The sequence below is a fragment of the Ovis aries genome, chromosome 9, assembly GCF_016772045.2.
Source record: "Ovis aries strain OAR_USU_Benz2616 breed Rambouillet chromosome 9, ARS-UI_Ramb_v3.0, whole genome shotgun sequence".
Taxonomy (NCBI): Eukaryota; Metazoa; Chordata; class Mammalia; order Artiodactyla; family Bovidae; genus Ovis; species Ovis aries.
This window is the reverse complement of record NC_056062.1, coordinates 75,570,839-75,587,183: the sequence shown is the minus strand read 5'-3', so window position 1 is coordinate 75,587,183 and position 16,345 is coordinate 75,570,839. Positions and strand designations below refer to the sequence as shown.

The window sequence follows — 16,345 nt, the reverse complement described above, 5'->3', positions numbered from 1 at the left end:
ATACTTAATGCATGCCAGCCCCTGTGGAGTACAGTGAGGATGCAGACCTGAAATGTCACCTCAGTTACCTTCAGGGAGCTTAGAGTTTAGCAGAAGAGACAAATAGGAAATTGTAGAGAGGTGTGGCTAGTGTTGGATTTCCCAGGTGGCACTAGTGGTAAAGAACATGCCTGCCAATGCAGGAGACATAAGAGATGCATGTTCGATCCCCTGGTCGGGAAGATCCCTTGGAGGAGAGCATGGCAACCCACTCAGTATTCTTGCCTAGAGAAGTTCATGGACATAAGAGCCTTACGGGCTACAGTCCATAAGATCACAAAGAGTCTGACACAACTGAAGCGATTTAGCACACATGCACAACTCTTTTAGATTTCCTGGTGGCTTAGACAGTGAAGAATCCTCCTGCAATGCAGGAGTCTCAGGTTTGATCCCTGGGTTGGGAGGATCCTCTTGGAGAAGGGAATGGCTACCCGCTCAGTATTCTTGCCTGGAGAATTTCATGGACAGAGGAGCCTGGAGGGCTACAGTCCATGGGGTCACAAAGAGTCGGATACGACTGAAGTGACTCAGCAGGCACACATGTGGTTAGTGGTACAATCGGGGTTTGTATGATGTAGGAGTACTGGGGAACTTAAGAAGGCTTCTTAGAGAAGGGGGGCCTGAGCAGTGTCCTGAAGGATGAGGCAGGACCTGCTGGAGGCAGATATGGGTCTCGTGATGGAACTGGCAAATGTAATCCATTCTTTTACTTTTTGGTGGCAGTTTAGTTGTTCAGCCATGTTTGACTCTTGTGACCTTATTAACTTCTTTGTAAAAATGATCTATGTTGATCATATGGTCAACCAGTGTTGGGAGTGCTGTCCAGAGCCATAAAAGAAAAAGAAATGGCCTTGTGCTGAGTAAGATGTGTGCCACAGCCTCAAGCTGATCAAGGACTAACACGCTGGGACAACTACTCCGAATGGGCATACAGTCTCACTTTAAGATAGCAGACTAACCTTGCAAGTTTAGCTATCCTACCTCTATTTTTCAACTATGAAGACAAAATGAAGAGCTACAAAGATTTAACTCTTCTGCCATTTTGAAAAAAATAATTAAAAGATTTACTCCAGCAAAATTGAAAATGAATCCAAGAAATAGGGAAACCTTGAAACAATGGAAATAATCCAGTTCAGATGAAAAGAAACCCTAGTGGGACTGCCTATACTTAATCCAAACTGGAATAATAGAACAGAGTGCCTGGCAAAGAACATCTTCAACAGAGCAAAAGGTTATCAAGACCAAACTGGATGCTTAAGAATCAAGAAGTAGATCATAAGTACTGAAGATTCAAGTTTCTCCAGAGGAGAAAAAGATAGTTAGAAACTCTAGAAAGATAAACATACATAAAAGAATTATGGTCTAAATACGAAGCAAACTAAAATACAGTTTGTATTTAGACAATTAATGGAATATAAAACCATTGATGTATGAAGCAAATAAAGCCAACCTTTTATGGTCAAGGGAGAGAGTCAATAAATACAGTGAATTCCTCTAAATTCTCTGCAAGTTCTAGGCCACTGGGTAAAATACCTGCTTCTCCATTGTATGACTTTATTTTTCCATTTGAAAGTGGTTTTGACTTTATGGACTGTTTTCCTTACATATTATCCCTTTTATCTCCTTCTCCCTGACCCAGGAGAAGGTGACTTCTGGTTAAAAACCTTTTATTTTCCCCAAAGGCATTTTTGCTTGATTATTCCTAATCTTTTCTGATCTTTATAAGACAGTTAAGTAAGCTTTGCCAACTGAAAATATAAACCTAAGCTGCTGTGCTGTACCTAGTCTCTCGGTCTTCTCTGACTCTTTGTGACCCCCATGGACCGTAGCCCACCAGGCTCTTCTGTCCATGAGGATTCTCCAGGCAAAACTACTGCAGTGGGGTGCCATGCCCTCCTCCAGGGGATCTTCCCAACCCAGGGACTGCACCCCGGTCTCACGCACTGCAGGTGGATTACTGACCAACTGAGCCACCAGGGAAGCCGAAATCTATACCCATTAAGAAATAATTAGTTTTGAACAAACATTGATTCCTCAATTTCTTATTGCTTGATTGAATTTCAATTTTTAATTGGCAATTCAATTTAGTTAAAAATCATTAATTCCTGTTTTAAAGAAACAGCTACCTGAAGTTCACATGCTTGAGTTCATTTCAGAGTTTGTTTTTTTCTTCTATTGAAGTAAAGTAAGATGAAATATAAAGTAAAATGAGATACATTGCTTTTTAATTTTAAAATATTAATAGTGATTATTTAGGCAGTAATATTAAAGGTAGGTTTTATTTTCTTTATATTCTTTATTTTTCTGAATGTTCTCTCATAAACATGTACTGATTCTATACTTAAGTTTCTTAGAACAGAACACTAATATAGGACTATTTGAGTATATTGCTGCTGCTGCTGCTGCTGCTGCTGCTGCTGCTGCGTCTCGTCAGTCGTGTCCAACTGTGCAACCCCATAGATGGCAGTCCACCAGGCTCTGCTGTCCCTGGGATTCTCCAGACAAGAACACTGGAGTGGGTTGCCATTTCCTTCTCCAATGCATGCATGCATGCATGCTAAGTCGCTTTAGTCGTGTCTGACTCTGTGCGACCCCATGGACAGCAGCCCACCAGGCTCCTCTGTCCATAGGATTCTCCTGGGACCAGAAAATCTCAGGTTCCATGGCTTTCTTTTTGACAAGGGAGATGGCAAAGCTGAGTGATAATACAAAAATTGTATTGACTATGGTTTAAGTAAGTGAGTTGAACACATTTCAACCCATCGTCTCTGTTTTATGTCTGAAATCTCTATATCATGGAACTCTGCGTAAACTTTGACCACTTGTATAAACCTAAGAAATTTCCAATTTTGGAGGGACTTTTTAAAATATAATTTTGTTTCTTTATTGCTGGCCGTGCTGGGTCTCTGTTGCAGCGGGGGCCTTTCTCTAGCTGTGAAGAGTGAAGGCTTCTCTCTAGCTGCAGTGCTCGGGCCTCTCATTGCGGTGGCCTCTCCTGTTGCGGAGCACGGGCCCTAGAGCACGAAGGCTTCAGTGGTTGCGGCTGCAGGACTAGAGCACAGGCCCAGGAGTCGTGGTGCGTGGGCTTAGCCGTTCTGCAGCGCATGGGATCTTCCTGGATCAGGGATTGAACCCGCGTCTCCTGCATTGGCAGGTGAATTCTTTGCCACTGAGCTACCAGGAAAGCACCTATTTGGGGACTTTGAACAAGGACTTTACTAATTGAAGACTTCAGGCAAGAGAAAGAGGAACTGTAGGTTTGTTTTAAACTTCCTGAAAATGTACCTTAAGAGAAAGTACAGTGATGGTTGCAGGGACTGAGACGGGGGCGAGAGCGGTGGGTGAGAATGGGGAGTTAGTGTTTAATGGACACAGAGTTTCAGTTTAGGAAGATGGAAAGGGTTCTAGAGACATATGCTAGTAATGGCTGCAAGAATGTACTTAATGCTACTGAATGGTACACTTAATACGGTTAACATGATTAATTTCACATTATGTATATTTTATCACAATAAAAAGTCCCTATTTCTTAAATCTAGATGTGATTCAGCATGACTGCAATGAGCTCTCTTCTTCTACAGAAAATGTTATGAAGGATTGAATTTCCAGTTGGTTTGGGTTTTATTTGGATGTGACTTTGTTAAATAGAAGATTATATATATTTTAAAATATGAAGTTAACATAGCTCCCCCAACAGGTATCACCCAACTAAAGTTAAAAGAGCCATCTACACAGTATTGAGGGCAAAACGGAATTCATATTCTTAAAAAATATTTGTTTTAATTTATTCGACTGCATTGGGTTTGAGTTAGGTCTTAGTTGTGGCATGTGGCATCTAACCCCCTGACTAGGGATTGAACCCTGGCCCCCTGCATTAGGAACAAGAGTCTTAGCCACTGGACCACCAACGAAATCCCTTACTTTTTTTTTTTTTTTCCATTTAAAAAGTTAGAACTTTTCTATGAGGAAAATGGAGGAAAAGGAAACACTTAACATATATTCACAATTAAAATAAGTTGTCTAAAGCAAAGGGAAACAGGGTTATTAAACTATTATAACATCACATGACACATGTATCACTTACCTGCTCCCAAAATTTCACTAGCTTCTTGTTGTCAGATCAAATCCAGTTTGTTTTAAATTCATAAAATCTAGGTCCTTCACAGACCTACCTTATGGTAGGTCTTTTCCTTTTCCCAGCTATTTTCTTGATCTCAGATAAGTGAGTGTATATTTCTGTTACTAGGAAAGTATTTATGATGTTTCTTATTCATGGGCAATCCTTTCACTCCTGGGTCATGCTAAATATATATCCTTTGAAGCCCAACTCATGGTTCACTTCTGCTCCGAAGTCATCTCAATGCCATATACCTATACTTAATCTATTCACTAATCACCTACCAGAGATTTAATGAGTGGTTATTATGTGTCCAGCTCTACACTAGGCACTATGAGAACTGGTACCCAACACGGAAGATATAGTTCTAGATCTCAGCTGCCGATGCTGTCCAGCCTCCCCAACTGGACTGTAGCCCTTTCAAAGACTAGCTGCTCCTGTGTTACCCTACTTAGGTGGGACATCCTGGGTGAGGTGGGACGTGTGCTGGTCATTGAAAGGTCTAGGTGACTGGACCACATCTGCCTGGTGTTAGTGGTGAGCAAATGAGAGACAACTGGAGGAACCTTACCAGTCCCTGAACACAAAAGAAATCTTTATACTTAGGTGCCACTATATGGAGTGAATATATATGAATGAATACATCAAGGTGAACATATCGATTAGCCTTCTAGAGGGAAAACCCTCACGATGAGGTGACGTTTAAGTAAGCATGAAGAAAGTCAGAGGTATCGATTTCTCTGCAGTAGTAGAGACAGAGACTGCTTCTTTGCGTCAGGACCTAAGGACTACATTTCTGACGATTTCAAGTACTGGCTTTGACCAACACGTGGGGCTGCACACCAGTGGGAGGGCTGCCATTCTGGCAGCTTTGTCAAGAGAAGAAAAGACGGCTGAATGAGCTAAATCTTACCTGGCCAAGAGAAATTCCCTAGCTTTACTATAAATCATTAGAGCAGAAAAAATAGGTTTAGAAGCATTGGAAACAGGCCAAAAAAGAGAGTCAAGAAGATAGCAGGATCTAGCAATAGAAAAGTAGGCAGCGGATTAGACAGGGTAGGTGTGAGAAAGAGACAGAAGCAGATAGACTAAGCAGTGACCTGGGAAAATGGCACAAGTCCTGCTGTCCACACGAGACTGTCCTGTAGAGATGGGCCCAGCCAGCAGGAGGCAATGAGGGAGATTCCACTAATGCATACAGACCATCTCTGTATGGAGCCCACATCTCCTCCTAGAACCAGCAGTAGCCTTACTATGTAGGGTCATTCTGCCAAATTTATGAACAGGCTATGTACCTAAAGCCCATTTGTAATTTAACTGGCCAACAGAGGTCTGTCTAGTCAAAGCTATGGTTTTTCCAGTAGTCATATATGGATGTGAGAGTTGGACTATAAAGAAAGCTGAGCGCCAAAGAATTGATGCTTTTGAACTGTGGTGTTGGAGAAGACTCTTGAGAGTCCCTTGGCCTGCAAGGAGGTCCAATCAGTCCATCTTAAAGGAAATCAGTCCTGAATATTCACTGGAAGGACTGATGCTGAATCTGAAACTCCAATACTTTGACCACTTGATGCGAAGAACTGACCCATTTGAAAAGACCTGATATTGGGAAAGATTGAAGGTGGGAGGAGAAGGGGACGACAGAGGATGAGATGGTTGTATAGCATCACTGACATGAGTTTGAGTAAGCCCCAGGAGTTGGTGATGGACAGGGAAGCCTGGCGTGCTGCAGTCCATGGGGTCACAATGAGTTGAACACGACTGAGTGACTGAACTGAACTGAAATATATTTTTCTTCATAAAATATTTTCATTAGGTCAGACACTTATGCCAAATCCCCCAAACCTTTTTAATCTATATATACCCAAAGTCCACATAGGTACAGGTATTTCAGTAATTTCTAATTACCCCATACATTCCAGTTACTCTGGTTGCCTAAGAAATAATTCTAAAATATACGGACTTAAAGCAACAGCAATTTTTATTTTGCACATGAATTTGTTGTTTAGGGCAGGATTCCGCGGGGATCCCAGTATAAAGAATCTGTCTACCAGTGCAGAAGATGCAGGAGACACAGTTTAGATCCCTGGATCGGAAAGATCTCCTGGAGTAGGAAATGGCAACCCACTCTGCTATTCTTGCCTGAAAAATTACATGGACAGAAGAGGTTGGTGGTCTACAGTCCATGGGGTCTCAAAAGAGTCAGATATAACTGAGCGACTAAACACGCAACACAGCTCAGCAGAGAACCTGTCCAGAGAACTGGACAGTTTCTCTCCAGTTCACTTGGCATCAGGAAGGTCAAGGGGGACCTGGGGCTGGGGCCTGGAATCCTTGGGAGGCCTGCCCACTCACACATCTGGTTGCTGATGCATGCTGTCTGGCTGAGATCTTAGCTGGAGGTGTTAGCTGAAACCTACATGTGGCCATGGTCTGGGCTTCCTCATAACATGGTGGCTGGTTTCCAAAGAATAGCTGAGAAAAAAAATAAGTTGAATGCTTTTTATAATCCAGCCTTGGAGGTCACCTGGCATTGTTTCCATTGTGCTCTATCAGTTGGACCAATCACAAAGCCTGTGTGTGTTCAAGAGGAAGGCAATACACTCTATCTCTTGGGGAAGATTAGCAATACTCCAGAAAAGCTTGGGGGATGGATAGGGTAGATATAACTACAGGGCCATTTTTGGAGAGTATAATCTGCCACAACATGTAACATTACTTCTAGGGAAAAATACTATATGTTTGCATGCATGCTCAGTCACTTCAGTCTTGTTTAACTCTTTGAGACCCTAGGGACTATAGCTCATTGGGGCTCCTCTGTCTGTGGGGATTCTCCAGGCAAGAACACTGGAGTGTGTTGCCATGACCTCTTCCAGGGGATCTTCCCAACCCAGGGATTGAACATGGGTCTCCTGCATTGCAGACAGATTCTTTACCATCTGAGCCACCAGAGAAGCCCCAAAATACAACATATTTCAGCTTAAAAGGTAATACAGCGTAGTGACTCTAGAGCCAAATACCTCAAGCTCTGGTATATACTGTGTGTTATGCTGGGCAACCGGCTCAAGCTCTCCTTTCCTGTTTTCCTCATTTATAAAACCAGGATGTGGTGAAGGGAAAAAATAGTTATTTTGAAAAGAGCTGTCAACTACAAACTGGCACTTTCCATCTACCTCTACGAGCATTAAATCATGTGCTACTGCAGGTGCTGGCCTTCAACCCCCCAACAGGAGTTCAGGGTGGTACTTCAGGGAAACACTGTTTCCTTTTTGGGGAAAAATGGCAGAACAGGTCTTTGGATACTTAGATATTCCCAGGAACTGATTTTATGAGCCCAATTCTTGAATCTCCTCATATCTAGCAAAGCACTAAAATCTCTCTCGGTGACTTATGACTAGCAAAAAGCTTCATGAGACTAACAGAAACCTTCTGGAAAAATATGGACTTGATTGCATGTACTTTCCCTTCACCAAAATCACATATATGTTGACCTACCCACCCCACGCCCCAATCTCTTGAGAGCTATCTGAGGTGCTGTCTCCTGGGCTGCAGTCCTCATTTTGCCCCAAATAAAACCTAACTCAAAACTCTCATGTTTTGCTTTTATTTTTTTCTAGGTGCCAGAGCTTAGAAGACTGTCTACCTCCCTAAGTGTCAGCTGTTACCATATCATCGGGATACACCTTCTCTAGATTTGGCACCGGTGCTTCCTGGTTCCTGGGGGTACACTGATGGTGGCAGCGATAGAAAATGAATCATACAGTTCACATCATTGTTACCTAACACTTGTCAGTTACCATGCCAAATAGGTTGACTTCAGAATCTATGAGGTAGGTAGTAGTTTAGTCGCCAGGTCGTGTCTGACTCTTGCGACCCCATGGACTGTAGCCCGCCATGCTCCTCTGTCCATAGGATTTTCCAGGCAAGAATACTGGAGTGGGTTGCCATTTTCTTCTCCAGGGGATCTTCCTAACCCAGGGATCAAACCTGCGTCTCCAGCATTGCAGGCAGATTCTTTACTGAGCCACCAGGGAAGCCACATAAGGTAGGTACTAATTACTATTATATTAGCCAGGTAAGAAATTGTGACCTTGGTAATTTGCCCAAAGTGACTCCTGTAAGTGGTAGAGATAGGATTTACCTCTAGATCAGTTTAACTAGATGGAAGGAGCCTGAATCCCTGGATTACTGTGTGGAGTGGAGCCTTTCTCCCAAATCTAATTCATGGGTGACTGAAAAAGGAACAATCCTGCATTATGCCATTGGGATTTGGGGCCATTTATTGGAGCAGTGAACCTATCTTGACTGGGTTAGTACAGGAAAGACAGTATTGATACACTCGAGCACAACTAACTTAAGGATTTCCTACACCCGTGGTGGATTCATGTCAACGTATGGCAAAACCAATACAGTATTGTAAAGTAAAATAAAGTAAAAATAAAAATTAAAAAAAAAAGAAAAGATCAGAATAAAGCCAAAAAATAAAAAAACTAAAACTAAAAAAAAAAAAAAGATGAAATGGCTCTTGCTATTTGTATAAGGCAGGGTATGTGCATAAAGGAAAATTATTCTCTAGGTCAGTCCCTACCAGTCTCATATCTTCTCAACCAGGAGGACAAGTAGACTTTGGGAACAGGGCTGGGCATACTGATGTGGAATCCTTGACACTGATATGAACAAGTGCCTGCAAATTAGGCTCAGTGATCACCAACTGAGGAAAGCTTCTTCTAAGGTTTGACTCTGGTATAAAATCCAGTGGTTCCTAGGTTGTTTGCTTGTCTCTTTTCTTTTGATTTTTTTTTTTTTTTTTTACCTTACAGAGAAGATTCTCTTTTTGACTACACTGGCCAGCATGGCTGTGAAGGGGAAACCTTGGTTGCTGTCAACACTTAGGTCTCTGAGCAGGTCCCCTGTATAATTAGACTGTAAGTTCCATGATGGTGGAGGCCTTGTCTCTCTTGTTCACCACAGTATTCACAGTGTCTAGTCTAATGCCTGGCACACAGTAGAGGCTCAAAACTTGCTGAATGCATGAAAGACTACAGGTTTGTATAAAAGCTCAAGCAAACAATAGTCAGAAGTCCATAAAGTACCTTGGGCTCTTTATGCCAGTGGCAGCTATTACTCAAGGGCCATTGAGGGAGAAGCCCAAAACGCCTGCTATGAACTGTGGGTTCAGCAGCCACTTACTAAAATGCTTGCTGATTGAGTGATGCCGCCTCATGCTGAACCTGATCCATGGTGAAATGTGGGAAGGCATAGGATCGGATAACCACTGTGGGATGCTATTTTTTAATTTATCTCCTAGGATGTCGTAAATATGGTCGTCACAAAATTCGTTGTGGTTTTAGATGTATGAATCAGATGAAAGTCTGTGGGAGTCAGCAGAGCAGCAAGCCAAGGAATACAACACTCTTCTCAGCATTTACCTCTAATGGATGGGGTTTAAATTCATCAAAGTAAAAAAATTCTAGGACAAACCTTCAAAGAATTCATCTTTGCATAAAAGCAATATGCAGTCTGGTTTTTCTACACTCATTGGGTTCTGGAGAAGGAAATGACAACCCACTCCAGTATTCTTGCCTGGGAAATTCCATGGACAGAGGAGCATGGTGGGCCTCAGTCTATGGGGTCACAAGGAATTCGATACGGCTGAGTGACTGAGCATGCACTCATTGGGACATAATTCAGAAAATATGGACAATTCTCCCATTAGGACAGGCAGCAGCTGGGTTATCTTGCAGACTACAGATTTCTTTTCTTGAAAATCAAATATTGAACTTTAATGTAAGTATACTATGTTTTCCATTAGTGCCAACTAAATTTTAAAGGGATGCTATGTCTCTAATTAAAGGCATTTATAAAAATATGTCCCCCAAATCCCTAAAGCTCAGTAAAAAATAATAAGCACAGACTGCTTTTGGTTTAGAGTATGTGGCTCCAGTGAATTTAAATATTTATCACATAATTTTTTTTAATCAATGTGTTAATGAACATTAAGTTTCATGGCATCACTTCTGGAAACAATAAAAAATACTATACTTTGGAATGCTATTTCTGGTTGGATTTCCATCACAGGGCACCATTAAAATAAGGGTTGATTTCATGAAAAATAACGGCACATTCCTTTCTAAACTTGAAATTTCAAACACCAGCCATGAAAGAAGCAACAATACAGCCTGGAGTCAGAGATTTTCGACTTTTTTTCCAAGTTTTTTATCAAATTGCCACAGAGACTCAAAGCCCCCAAAGCAGGTGTTCTTTCCTAGTCCAAAGAATAAGGAATGTTTGAGAAAATCCTCTTTTGTAATTCCCCTGAGAATACATGAAGAAACATTGCTAAGCATCCATTTCAAATGTTAGGGATTTGGATTGAGTTTAAACACCAGCTTGTACATAATGTCGTAGCTCCAATTTTCTTAGGCTAGGGTGATGGTGCTGATGTAACAGAAAGGATGGCTGGGACTAAACACAGGGCTGGAAACACAATAATACATGACATCAGCCAGCTAACTGCAAAGGCACTTAGTTAGTTGGGGAGGAAAATTAGGCAGTATCTTCTGCAAATTTAGAGTGACATGGGAAATGAGGTAATTCTTATATAAGTAACTCTAAACAATACTATTAATATCTCCGATATTGTTCTTGAATATCCAATAAATCAAATAAGATTCTGCATTCAGATTACTTGGGAAGTATCAGCCAGCATCCCCTATTTCATTTTGAATGTGTCCTGTTCTAGGAACCTCTGATAGGTGAACCTGCAGGCTCTATCCAGAGTAACTGAGATTTACATTACAACTGATCAATTTACACATGTGTGTGCTTTATATCAAACTGAAAAGTGACATAAGTTCTCTAATGCTCATTTCAATTGTCATGAGCACACAGAGTATCTTCTAGAATATTCCTGCAGCTACGATCAATTTCATATAACATTCTGCCTTCTTCATCTGAATACTATCGCTTGTTTTCTTTGACCGGATAAAAGTCCCTTTGTAAATAGCTATAGTCTTACTTCTTTGGTCCACGGCTTTAACTTGTATAAATTGTATTAACACTGTAAGTTTTCCCTCTTAACCCCTATTTAACCAGGCAGGAGGTCAGTCCAAGTATACAAGACTACTTAAGGATTAAGGAGGAAAACAAAAGAAATTTACAGTTTGGTAATTCTGTGGATACCATCCCTTTCAGAGAGAAATTAGAGAATACTGTGAAATTCACACACTCAGAGAATAAAATCAGATGTGGTGGAACTGATATGAAACAGTGGTGTGGGTTTTGTCCAGTGCGGTGCCAAGACCTTTCAGCATCACCAGCTTACATATCATTTAACTCAGAGCTGGATAGACTTCACAGGATCCAGGAACTTGGATGGGGAAAATATTATATCTTTAGTTTCAGTAACCTCAAACTGAAATTTAGTATCTTTCAATTAAAATGTAGGCCACAAACCACCTACCACCGTTCCTGTGATTTTGTTGCCAAGAGAAGTCACAGATATTCTCACATCCTATTACAGTCACTGTAGCCATCTCAAAATACCTTTTACACCATTACTACTTCACAATTATAGTAGTTATTATAACTCCTGCTAACTTGGTTTATTTAATAATGAATTATTAACAACACACATTTCACAATTTTTAAAAATCTGGTGAATGTATTTCAATAAAAGTAGTTTCCTTTGTAATCCTGCATACTTTATTATGTATTTAAAAACATCACTCTAAAAAGAAACCATAGGCTTCGTCAGCCTGACAAAAGGTCTATGACATCCAAAAGGTTATAGTCCCTGAAACTGAAAGTAGTTGACAGGCAACATCCAGGTTTCTAGAGTAAATCATTCCTTGCCAGTATCTTTTGAAGACGAAGCAAACTTAACCTTGAAATCAACACAGTCTCAATGCTGTAAATAGATGATTCTGATGAGAGTCCTTCCCCCCCGCTTTATTTTGCCATAAGGACAGACCTGTAGATTCTGAAGTATCTCTGCTATTATTAGAAAGGCTGCTTTCTTCTAACGATAAACTTTGTCATTGACATTTTGCCAATCAACGTTGAATTGTTTACTTATTTTGTGTTGCTGAAATCCAATCTGTTTTATTACGGCATTGAATACAATTATAACTCTAAAGCATATAGAGAGCATCAAGAAAATCATTGCTTCCTGGAAAAACTATAATGATAATTCCTAATTTTGAGTAAGAGAGGCAAACATCAAAGTACCTCATCAAAGATACTGCTTTTAAATGACAGTGTTGCTGGCTATTGGTCCTATTCATACTTACTGGAAGTACTGCAAATCAATGAACACATTTCTAGGAGCGTTAAGAATATGACCTCTGAGTTATTATGAGATAAATTAAACAATGAGATAATGCCTCAGTAGTTGTGCCTGGAGTGTAAGCACATTAGATTTTTTGGAAAATCCTCCATGGAGACTCTGGCCAAAAATAGACATATCAAATGCCAGGAAGTCAAATGAGTATTCACTCACTGAAAGGTATTGAGAAATTATTTGTGCACTCACAACTTATTTTTGATGCTAAATACTGTTTAAAGTGTTCATCTCTAAGAGTTAAATAAAGGTGATCAGAATTCAGAAACTAATAAAGAATACAGAAAAGAACAATACTATTCTTGCATTAAATTGATATATAGCTTACATACTATAAAATATGTGTTCTTGATTTAAATGGTCAAATCATTATTTTCTATTCATCAGTAGGTATATTAAATGTGCTGCTCTAAAATTTTCTTTTTTTCCAGTTACATCTGTAAGATTTAGCTAGCTGGTTATAAATCTAGGCTTCAATTAACTTCAATACCAGAGGTTTTATTTGAATTACAAGCTACAAACATCATCCAACTTGTATGCAATGACAGAAAATTCAAAATTATTCAACCTGGGAAAGAAATGAACAACAGCAATGCAAATCCCCCATCCTCCAATTTGCAGTACATATTGTTATAGGAATAGAGATAAAAAGCCTTATTAATCACAGTTATCAAATTACTCATTCAAGCATTAGAACAATTTTTGCTGACTATTTTTATCTGTGTTTGAATTAAAGTAGATCTACCCGGATAATTTAGTTTTAGGGCTATTGCTTTCTTCTCTAGGTAATTATTTCAATTTTGAAACACAGAATTAGCTTACATGATGCCTCAGTGAAGACCATCCAACGCTTTCCTTTTCACAGCTGAATTTGCAGAGGAAGATACTGCAAATGTGCACGTTTGCTCAAACAACCAAAAAGCAACTGCATGTGCACATGTCAGGGGTTCCACCCCAACTTCCTTGGCATAATCCAGAGTATTTTTGTCTAAACAGGAAGCTGTTGACAGTTTTCCCTGGTATTTTCAGAATACTTGATTTACTAGAAAACCCTCAACTTTTGTTTCAAACTATAATGTTCTTTACCACTGTGCCTATTGTTGCTCCTTATGAGTGCTACGAACAAGACAGAGACCAAATTCTGAACTATTCTAGGCTGATTCAGAATACGGTAGCAAATACACACACACACACACACACACACACACATATATATATATAAAGGCAAACTTAGCCACATATTGCCAAGCTATGCTGGCGTCTTTAAACCCGAAACAATACTGCAGGGGAGATTCCTGGAATTCAACGGGGAATATCTGGTTCAAGCTGCCAAGTCTGTATCCCTAAACTATGTCACGTTAGCAAGTACCGAACAAGGGAGGCGATTATATTTTAACCTACTTCCCAGAACATGAATCCAAATTTAACCAAATGCCAGAGATTCCGCCCCAAATGAACAACTAGAAGCTGCTTCACATTTTTTTCTCCGGGTACAACAATAATTGCTCATGAAGACAAACTTGTAAGAGGTGAGAGAGAGGGGAAAGCCACTGTGATTTATAAGCACGTCTTACTGTTGTATACAAAGCAAACTGATTACCTCTCAGCAGAAGTGCAGGATTTAACAGTCCATGCTCCGCAGCCCCTGGGACGCAGAAGCAGCAGCGTGGAGGGCAGCAGCGGCAGCCAGCACCCACCCAGCCTCTCACAGGCCTTTGACTGTGTGGACTCAGCCACAGGCTCTGCCTCTAGCTGACGTCAAAGTCCCTGTCACATGGCCAGATGAAAGCCAAGAGAGCATTGGTTGTCGTAGCAACCACAGAACAGCTCTGAAATTATTTCAATAGGTCATCTGTCACTGTGGTGTGTATGTGTGTGTGAGTGTGTCTGTGTGCACACCCCACCACCCATCACGGACAGCTCCCCGACAACCTCAGCCCTTGAAGTGGTGACTGCAAAGTGCCTACAACTTTCCTCTTCAGGGCTGTGGGGGTCTGTTCTTTACAGTTCCCGGCAGGAAAAGGCATGCCCCTCTCGAGTCCCACTAGTCCCACTGTTACCAGCGTGAAGCTCGTGGCTCTCTCTCTCTCTGTAGAACAGAAGGAAAGAACTGAGAAATTCTGGGAGTAGTATTCCAAGCGAATTAAATCTGTTTGTCAGTAAATGGAATAAAAACTGAAGCTCAAAAGGGAGCTGGAAGAAAAGATATTTTTAAAATGATCTAAGAATCCACATCCTTGTTCTGAGACCATGCTAATCATGGCAAGACAGAGAAGAAACATGGGGTGTGGTGCCCCCGAGTCAGATCCAAGTCTGCTGAGCCTCACATCAACTAGGATGGGGAATCAGGTGTGATGAATTCGGGATCCATATATCGTGAACTGTCTGTGCAGGAATGAACGACTGAAAGAGCTTCAGAGCAGTGCTGCTTTAAAATACTTGACACTGAAAACTTTTTTTGGACTTTTACTTTAGGGGTCACCATACAGTTGCCAAATTCTCCCCTTCAAAACACTCTTGTCCATGTCCCCTTGGGACTCAGCATGGAAAAAAATGGGTAAGTGTCCTCAGACACAAACCTCAGTGAAAGTCTAGGGTAGCAGAAGAAAAGGACAGCCTTGCCTGTTTCCTAACTTCAGCTTCGTTTCCCTTAGGACCAGCCTCACTTACTTCTAATACCACACACGAGCTATTTCCCAGTTCCTTCTCCCTTTTAATTAACAGGAAGTCCATTCAATAAAATGAAATGAAATCCAGAGGAAGTTCTTCTGAAAAATACATTCAGAAAATGTATACACATTCGAAGAGGAAAGAGATTAAAAGGCAAGGAGAAAAGATTGCTCTCAAAACCTGAAGGATCTTCCCATGCTAGAGTTATTGGGATGTCTAGTCTGGCTTCTTTAAGCAGGAAAAAAAAAAAAAGTCTAGGGTGCTACAAAATACAAGTGGAAGTTAAGCCAGCTGAGCAGATTACATTTATGTCACTGCAAAAGAATGAAATTTCTTTGGTTCGAGTCAGGAATTGCTTCTAGAACAATAAGACTAATGTTCAAATTGTCTGACCATAGAATCCTCCTACCCATCTCTCTCTTCCTTTATTTCTGTCCCAGCTCCAACTGGGAGAAACGATACATTTTTATTTGAAAAGATAGCTTCCTAATGCTATTATTAGCTATAGCACTGCAAAAGTAACATTAAAGTGTAATGCTGCAAGGAAAGCTCCCCCTTGCATTTCAGATGATAGCGGGAAATTTACCTATTAGCACCAGCACCATTGGCTCATTGACTCCAAGGTCTATCTCAATGCCTCAGGATGTTGCACCAATGGCAGATTTAGACTGCAGTCACAATTCACAAATTTGAGCTTTGTTCCAGTGGAGGGTTCTGGTTTTCTGTCAGAAATGCATATCACAGCGATGAGGGGAGTGGGAGGAGAGGAAAGAAAGCATTTCCTTCTAGACTTTGAGGGCCCCATGTGCTCTGAACCGCCTGCTTTAATCCTCAGCTTCCTGATCAGCACTTCCTTTATGCAGACAGACTGCAGTACCACAGTTTGCCTGTAGGTGATGTCCTCTGAAACAAGAAGTTGCCAGTTCTAAAAATTCCTAAAATTCTGGCCTTAAATTAGTTTAATATTCAACCAATACCCAAACTTTTTCATTTTGACTTTTCTATCACTTTTAAGACTTAGAATACTTTATTGTATACTGACTTAGGCACTCATTGTAAGTTAAAATTATCAGTGGACTGACCTTCAAAATGAAAAGTGGATAGTTGTCATTCTTTTCTCTGTAGCATGCTTCCAACCTGCCATCACTGATTTAGCTTTGCAAATCATCTAGAATTAGAGA

The 16,345-nt window shown here is 40.7% G+C and overlaps 1 protein-coding gene across 11 annotated transcripts in view; it reads right to left on the bottom strand.

Annotated features, from left to right (window-relative positions):
- Positions 1 to 16,345, bottom strand: part of NCALD (neurocalcin delta) — a 479,881-nt gene that overhangs the window by 78,192 nt on the left and 385,344 nt on the right. The window contains exon 1 of one of the 11 annotated variants that reach the window (XM_004011805.5): positions 14,095 to 14,211. The exons of 9 other annotated variants lie outside the window; for them this stretch is intronic. The gene's annotated coding sequence lies outside the window, so the exon portion shown is untranslated. Of the gene's footprint in view, positions 1 to 13,316; positions 13,422 to 14,094; positions 14,212 to 16,345 lie in introns of those variants that run through there. One more of the 11 variants, XM_012184044.4, reaches the window with a different exon arrangement.